We start from the raw sequence: 7,594 nt of genomic DNA, 5'->3' as shown, positions 1-7,594 counted from the left end.
CCAAAAAAATTTTAAGTTTGTTTTTAAGAACTATTTTCAATTTCAAAAATTATCTAGTAAAAATAAAAAATATTTTTCATTCATAAATCAAACACTAAAAATCTTTTTTGGAAAATATTTTCTACTCACCAACCAAACTTGAGAAAATAAATCAAAAATCAACTTGGTTTCCAAGAAAACATTTTCCTTCATACCAAACACACCCTGTAAGTAGGAGATATTCCAAGTCTTCACACTACCTCCAACATTCATAGTGCACAAACAGACACTTTAACTATCCAACTTTTAAATAAATAAACACGTGATTGTTGTAGCCAAAGAGCGTGAAATACAAACGCTCCAACGTGTATTAGTGAGCCACTCAATGACTGCCAACTAATTAAATATTTTACCGGGCTGCTTTAATTTTCATCTGTTTTATTTAAAGAACTAACTCAGTAGTTCCCATAAAAAATATATAAAAAAATAATATAAAAGGGATTTATTAAGGGTATTACTCCTAACGCGCGCAAAATAAGTGTACATCAGGCGTTTTGCCAGGTAGGACTCGTGTGTTTATTTATTTAAAAGTTGGATAGTTAAAGTGTCTGTTCGTGCACTATGAAAGTTTGAGGTCAAAGTTAAAATTTGAAGCCAAGATTAGGGTCCAATATATGTATTATGCCATCAAAGAAGCATAGCATTCTTCCAGTAGTCCCATCTTTTTCAACAGATGTCCCAGTTATGAACAGTTGTTCATCAGGACTAAATGCAATGTTAGTTTGAGCATATAATTATTTGGGAGATCATCGAACACTTTCAAGGGTTCTTTCATCTGGCGCAAATCCCAAACCTATGAAGCCAAGTCAAGATAATATATACATCAGAGAAGATGAATGCCGGTGTACATATTTCGTGCCCAGTCAAACTACATCACAAAAATTGAGATCGAGGAGTACTTTATGTTCCTTCTATAAAATTGGCAGATTTACTGACATGATATTTTGTTGAACAGGACGCCCAGCCTCGTAATATTATCATCTTATGGAAGGCTATTGTTGAAGCATTTAACATGTTTTAATACTTAAAGTTCAAAAGGTAATTTTTAGCATGTCAGCGCGCACTAACCCAAAAAAAGGTCTCCCCTATCCTTTAAAGCTGTCAGGCTTTCCGGATTCTTTTTATATAGAAAATATTGTTGGGATTTCAAAAACTTTCAGCTGGTCACCTTATTTCTTCGCTGAAGGTGCAATCCCCCGTTCCATCAATGCTACTTTCCTTGCTTTGATTCCTAATATTTTGATCTAGGACTACCCTCTATTTAATCTAAAAAAAATAAAAATTATTCAGTTATAAGTACCCAAAATGTTTAAATTATAATAAAGGAACATACTCAAGAATGAAAGCAGTTGGTATATTCCATAAACCTGAAAGAGCGCACACAAAATGTTTCTCTTCCACGGCGAGCACCTAAAGCAATAAGTCTATTAGGCTAAGAGATTACATAAAAAAAATCAAGTGTCATATGCTACAGAGGTATGAGGAAAGTAGAGACTGCTGCTTGACAATTAAAACAATCTTATTATGCAACTGTCACTGCTTGATTTGAAAAGGGATTTGAGAAATTGTAGCTAAAGATTTGAAAAGGGAACTTCAACATTTTCAAATTTCAAATGAGATCTATATGCCAAATAATGTAGATCTTATTTGTATTTATATTTAATTTACTCATGAACAAAGAGTTTTATATCTTGTTTAAGTCATTCAAGTTCTACTTTATCAGTCTGTCCAACAGAGAAGAACTTGGAAGTAGATTTATCAATTTAGATATTTTAGAACCTAAACAATGAAAGTTACAGTTAGAACTTAGATCAAATCTCCAAACAAAGGAAATCTTTAACATAAAAACTTTTAGGAGTATCACATTTATAGAGAGCTCAAATCCAATGTAGTGACAATATCAATAAGTAGCAGTTGAACATTCACACCTAGTAAATTTGTTAGTTGTGTATTAAAAGATCGATTCTCAAAAAAAAAGAAAAAAAAGCTCGATGCATAAGACATTCGGTGTTTATACTAGATTCCTCATGAGTATGTGTGTGCCCCTTGCCCAAGGCTGGAGTCTGAGATCAACGTACGGATTCGTCGAATTCTTGGACTTCTGAATTCTTCACAACAACCTCAGACAAACAAGACTCTTTTCTCTAATCTATCATGAGACAGTGAATCGAAGAGGAGAGCTGCACTTCATAAAATTGTTTGCAAGTCTTACCTGAAAGGAACAATAAATAGTCAATTCTCGAAAAGCATTTGAGATCATCATCTTTCCTCACAAATTGTTGCTCTTCCCTCGTGAATGGTTGTGAGATTTGATAAAAACTGCATCAGCCTTGCCAACCATCCGAGCAACAGGATCCATCAACTCTACGAGAAACTTAACGGCACGAGCCTACACAATGCGGGGCTTGTTTTTATGAAGTAATAACAACTTACATACATTAGGCTAGATGGCCCAAGGAAGGGAAATTATATATTGTTTGGTCAATCGCTGATTTGAAGTGTTAATTCAACTGATGCATTTTTATATTTAGCATCTAAGGCTAGAAAGACCAATCCAACTATATAGTGCCTCGAGGCCACCCCATCCCATCCCAGCCCCGAGGCACCGTCGTGCCTCGAGGCCCCCCCACCCCGAGGCACCGTCGTGCCAATATAGTGCCTCAAGGCCCCCCATCCCATCCCAGCCCCGAGGCACCGTCGTTCCTCGAGTCCCCCCACCCCAGACCCGAGGCACGACGGTGCCTCGGGGCTGGGATGGGATGGGGGGCCTTGAGGCACTATACTGGCCCGACGGTGCCTCGGGGAGGGGGGAAAAGAACTACGGTGCCTCGGGGCGGGAGTGGGGGGCCTCAAGGCACGATGGTGCCTCCGGGGGGTGGGGGGCCTCGAGGAACGATGGTACCTCGGGGATTGGGTAGGGGGCACTACGGTGCCTCGGGGCGGAGGGTGGGGGGAAGGGGGCCTCGAGGCACGACGGTGCCTCAGAAGGGGGTAGGGGTTGGAGCCTCGAGGCACGACGGTGCCTCGGGGCTGGGATGGGATGGGGGGCCTTGAGGCACTATACTGGCCCGACGGTGCCTCGGGGAGGGGGGAAAAGAACTACGGTGCCTCGGGGCGGGAGTGGGGGGCCTCAAGGCACGATGGTGCCTCGAGGCCCCCCACTCAAACCCCGAGGCACCGTAGTTCTTTTCCCCCCTCCCCGAGGCACCGTCGGGCCAGTATAGTGCCTCAAGGCCCCCCATCCCATCCCAGCCCCGAGGCACCGTCGTTCCTCGAGTCCCCCCACCCCAGACCCGAGGCACGACGGTGCCTCGGGGTTTGAGTGGGGGGCCTCGAGGCACGACGGTGCCTCGGGGTGGGGGGGGCCTCGAGGCACGACGGTGCCTCGGGGCTGGGATGGGATGGGGGGCCTTGAGGCACTATACTGGCCCGACGGTGCCTCGGGGAGGGGGGAAAAGAACTACGGTGCCTCGGGGCGGGAGTGGGGGGCCTCAAGGCACGATGGTGCCTCCGGGGGGTGGGGGGCCTCGAGGCACGACGGTGCCTCGGGGAGGGGGGAAAAGAACTACGGTGCCTCGGGGTTTGAGTGGGGGGCCTCGAGGCACCATCGTGCCTTGAGGCCCCCCACTCCCGCCCCGAGGCACCGTAGTTCTTTTCCCCCCTCCCCGAGGCACCGTCGTTCCTCGAGTCCCCCCACCCCAGACCCGAGGCACGACGGTGCCTCAGAAGGGGGTAGGGGTTGGAGCCTCGAGGCACGACGGTGCCTCAGAAGGGGGTAGGGGTTGGAGCCTCGAGGCACGACGGTGCCTCGGGGTGGGGGGGGCCTCGAGGCACGACGGTGCCTCAGAAGGGGGTAGGGGTTGGAGCCTCGAGGCACGACGGTGCCTCGGGGCTGGGATGGGATGGGGGGCCTTGAGGCACTATACTGGCCCGACGGTGCCTCGGGGAGGGGGGAAAAGAACTACGGTGCCTCGGGGTTTGAGTGGGGGGCCTCGAGGCACGACGGTGCCTCGGGGTTTGAGTGGGGGGCCTCGAGGCACCATCGTGCCTTGAGGCCCCCCACTCCCGCCCCGAGGCACCGTAGTTCTTTTCCCCCCTCCCCGAGGCACCGTCGTTCCTCGAGTCCCCCCACCCCAGACCCGAGGCACGACGGTGCCTCGGGGAGGGGGGAAAAGAACTACGGTGCCTCGGGGCGGGAGTGGGGGGCCTCAAGGCACGATGGTGCCTCCGGGGGGTGGGGGGCCTCGAGGCACCATCGTGCCTTGAGGCCCCCCACTCCCGCCCCGAGGCACCGTAGTTCTTTTCCCCCCTCCCCGAGGCACCGTCGTTCCTCGGGGGGATTACATGCAACGAAAACAAGGGAAAAGAGTTAATATATAATCTGAAAGAAATAAGGAAAATGGTATGCTAAAATATATGAAGTGAGAGAAATGAGACTATGCTAACAAGTAATCCAAAACTAAAGGATATGCTAGAAGCTTAATTATTTTTTTACTAAAATAGGGAAAGACAATTCTCATAATACGCTAACTTTAAATTTAAAGCAAAAAACAAACTGGAAAACCTTTTAAGGCATCTATCAAGGTTGGAGTCGATATCATTAAATCCAAAATATAATATAATGAGAATAAGAAAAACTGAGTTTAAGAAGTAAAGAGTGAGGCAAAGCTAGTTTAATAGTAAATTAAACCACCACATTCAAACAATTTTCCTTCCTTACTAATGACTGACCACAAACGATGAAGAAATGACTAAACAATGCTTTATTCCACTAAAAAAAAACAGTAGCAAACCTATGTAACTAATCCTTTAAAACATGAACAAATTGGTGAACAAAATTAACAAGGTACGCAAAGACTTTACAGAAATTTTAGACATGAATGAGGGAGAGAGATTTCGACACTTTCATAACTTCAAATAAAGGAAAGGGGGAAGGAATAGACAGTAGCTGAATCATAGAAATCAAAATCCAATTCTAAGGCAGCAACATCGGAATGATAACTATATACGAGATAAATCCAGAAGTTCGATGCCGTTTTCACATTAATACTGTCACTAAAGAGACCAAATTATGCTGGAGTCAAAATACTACAAGATAAAACAAAACAGGCATGAAGAAATCTTAGCTGAAACAGAAACTAGAAAGGAAAGAGTTGTCAAAACAATGGTGCTTGCTGAACAAAGATACAATATTTCAACTTTTGAGAAGAACCATGAGACATCAATCAGGTAAAAGAATGCTATGAAACTGATATTGAATCGAACAAATGAAACTAACATCTAATTAACACGACCATCACGTAACAATAAGATGCTAGAATACAGTGAACCTTAAGGCCCTTAATATAAAACTCACACACTTTAAGAGACATGCTTAACTAAAATACAAACTGAAATTCTCAATGGACACAAGCAGTAAACAAATAGAGCAGAAAACAACTTAAAGACATTACTCGAAAGAACATTATCTCTGAAATGTTAAGATTAGTAGGGAATTTTACCCTTTCGAAGGCAGCAAGCTGAAACTGGACGAGCAGAGCAGCGAGGAAGAGCTTCCACCACTGAAATGGGATTCCAAAAACTCCGACGAATCGAGCAGAGGTGAATGAGGAAAGGACTAAGTAAAATCCATTTCTTTTTTTTAAAAATAAAAACAGAATGACCAAACTGGACAGGAATTCAGCAGCCTTGATTTGTGTCAATATAGTAAGCTGCACAAAAGAACAAACAATAACTTTTAACATACAATCAAACTACACGGAAATGACCAAACAGAAAGTACCCAAATTGCAGGACATAGAAAGATAGAAATGTGGACCAAAAAAATCTTCAAATCAAGAAAAAAGCTCTATCTTTATCCAAATTTCACAGAGAACAAACAAAATCCCAATAATTAAATTCTGAGTTTTTCAAAAACTGAGGTTAGAAAGAGCAATAGCAATAGAACCACCAACTCTTCCAGTTACTTTTAATGCCCCAATTAATCTAATAAAAACAATCAAAGAACCAAATAATGATAATAATAAAAACACAAGGAGCACAGATGAAGATGAAATTAGAAATACAGAATGAGAGCAGTGTGGTCGATGCCAAGTGAAATAGAGCTTATCCTTCACATTTTTGCCTCTTAGCTAGAAATCTGACATATAAATGAGAAAAGGGGATAGTAGGCCAATCAAATGAAGAATGACAGGTTGCATATACAAAAAAAGAAGAACGCACTCATAAGAACTATTAAGAAGTAACCGAATGATTCAAACTACATATGCATCATCATACATATGAGTCCCACAAGTGGTATAGAGGAGCTCGACACCCTGTTAGATATTTGAGTAAATGCCCATTTAGAAGCTCTAATTAACAAGGAAAGAAATAAAGATAGATATACCATCTAATGCATCTAACATCAGATGCTGCTGAATTCCTATCCATTTTGGTTTTCTCCTGGTACAACATCGTTGATTCAATGATCCAAATACGTACAAGGCATAAATATAAAAACCACCGCCATGTAGTGCTTGGCAGAGTCAGGCTCAAAGCGAGGGACTGCACAAGGCTGGGGTCTCACATTGGGATTTGTCCAGCAAGCCCCTGTCCCACCTGAGCTACATGTTTTTTCCTTCCCTTTCCCAACTTTGTGCATACGTCTTAAATTCTAGATATTTCCTTAATATGTAATGTAATATTGATGAAACGATTCATGAGTCTTGTATTACTAAGCTAGTTACAAAATGATCTTGTAGATATAGCAAAACATAATGTGGACGAAATCTTGACTCAAGAAGGTAATAATATAATGGACAGACTTTGGTGAATGGTTGAGACATAAATATTTTACTGTCAAATCAACATGGAACTACATAAAGACACATTGAACATGGGAATGATATGTATAGATTCTATATTTGGATAACCCATCATGCCATTCAAATATCTTTCTCTAGGTGAAGAGCATAAAAATTTAAAGATTTCAATTGACAATAAACTAAGTTGTTATTGATGTGTTGGTGTTGCACAGATTCAAATTAAATTAGGAATCGTGCAGCAAAGGTACCAAAAGAGAAAAGTGCTATTGTCAAAAGTTTTAATTTGTCTCTCTTGAACACAAATTCATCAATATACAAGAAGAAGGGTTTGAAGCAAAGCAAAATTGTATGTTTCAAGCTAAAAGGAATTCTAAGCAGTAACAACTAACAAGACCATGACTGATATACCAAATTCCCCATTCTTACAAGTTTGATTTCAAGGTAACATATAAATTATTCAATCAATCAACTAAGCCCCAAACCCTATGTGAGAGGAAAATTGGAAACATTACCCGAATACATCAGGATGAGATTCAAGAAGCATAGCAATGTCTCTCCTCATTTTCCACTGTCATCTTCACCATTGTCTTGCTGCATACACATAAAAAAAACTTGATTTCTATCCAAGAAGAAGTAAAATTGAGAAATTCATCATTTAGATGAAGAAATTCAACAATCTTCATCGCCTTCTTAAAGAGAGAAAGAGAGAGTAAAGCAATGAGAAGAGTGTGGGTGAGAATGGAATTTTG

At 42.3% G+C, this 7,594-nt stretch overlaps 1 long non-coding RNA gene across 2 annotated transcripts; it reads right to left on the bottom strand.

Annotated features, from left to right (window-relative positions):
• Positions 1–1,857: 1,857 nt before the first annotated feature.
• Positions 1,858–7,594, bottom strand: LOC102599832 (uncharacterized). Of its 2 annotated transcripts, none has more exons than XR_367703.2 (3): positions 7,358–7,594; positions 5,541–5,750; positions 1,858–2,428 (listed from the first exon to the last, which is right to left on the bottom strand). It is a non-coding gene; the product is annotated as an uncharacterized lncRNA (long non-coding RNA). The 2 variants fall into 2 exon arrangements; XR_367704.2 differs by having other exon boundaries at positions 1,858–2,251.

The sequence above is a fragment of the Solanum tuberosum genome, unplaced genomic scaffold, assembly GCF_000226075.1.
Source record: "Solanum tuberosum cultivar DM 1-3 516 R44 unplaced genomic scaffold, SolTub_3.0 scf00154, whole genome shotgun sequence".
In the NCBI taxonomy this organism is placed as follows: domain Eukaryota; kingdom Viridiplantae; phylum Streptophyta; class Magnoliopsida; order Solanales; family Solanaceae; genus Solanum; species Solanum tuberosum.
The sequence above is the reverse complement of the archived record's forward strand: the minus strand, read 5'-3'. Positions and strand labels throughout refer to the sequence as shown.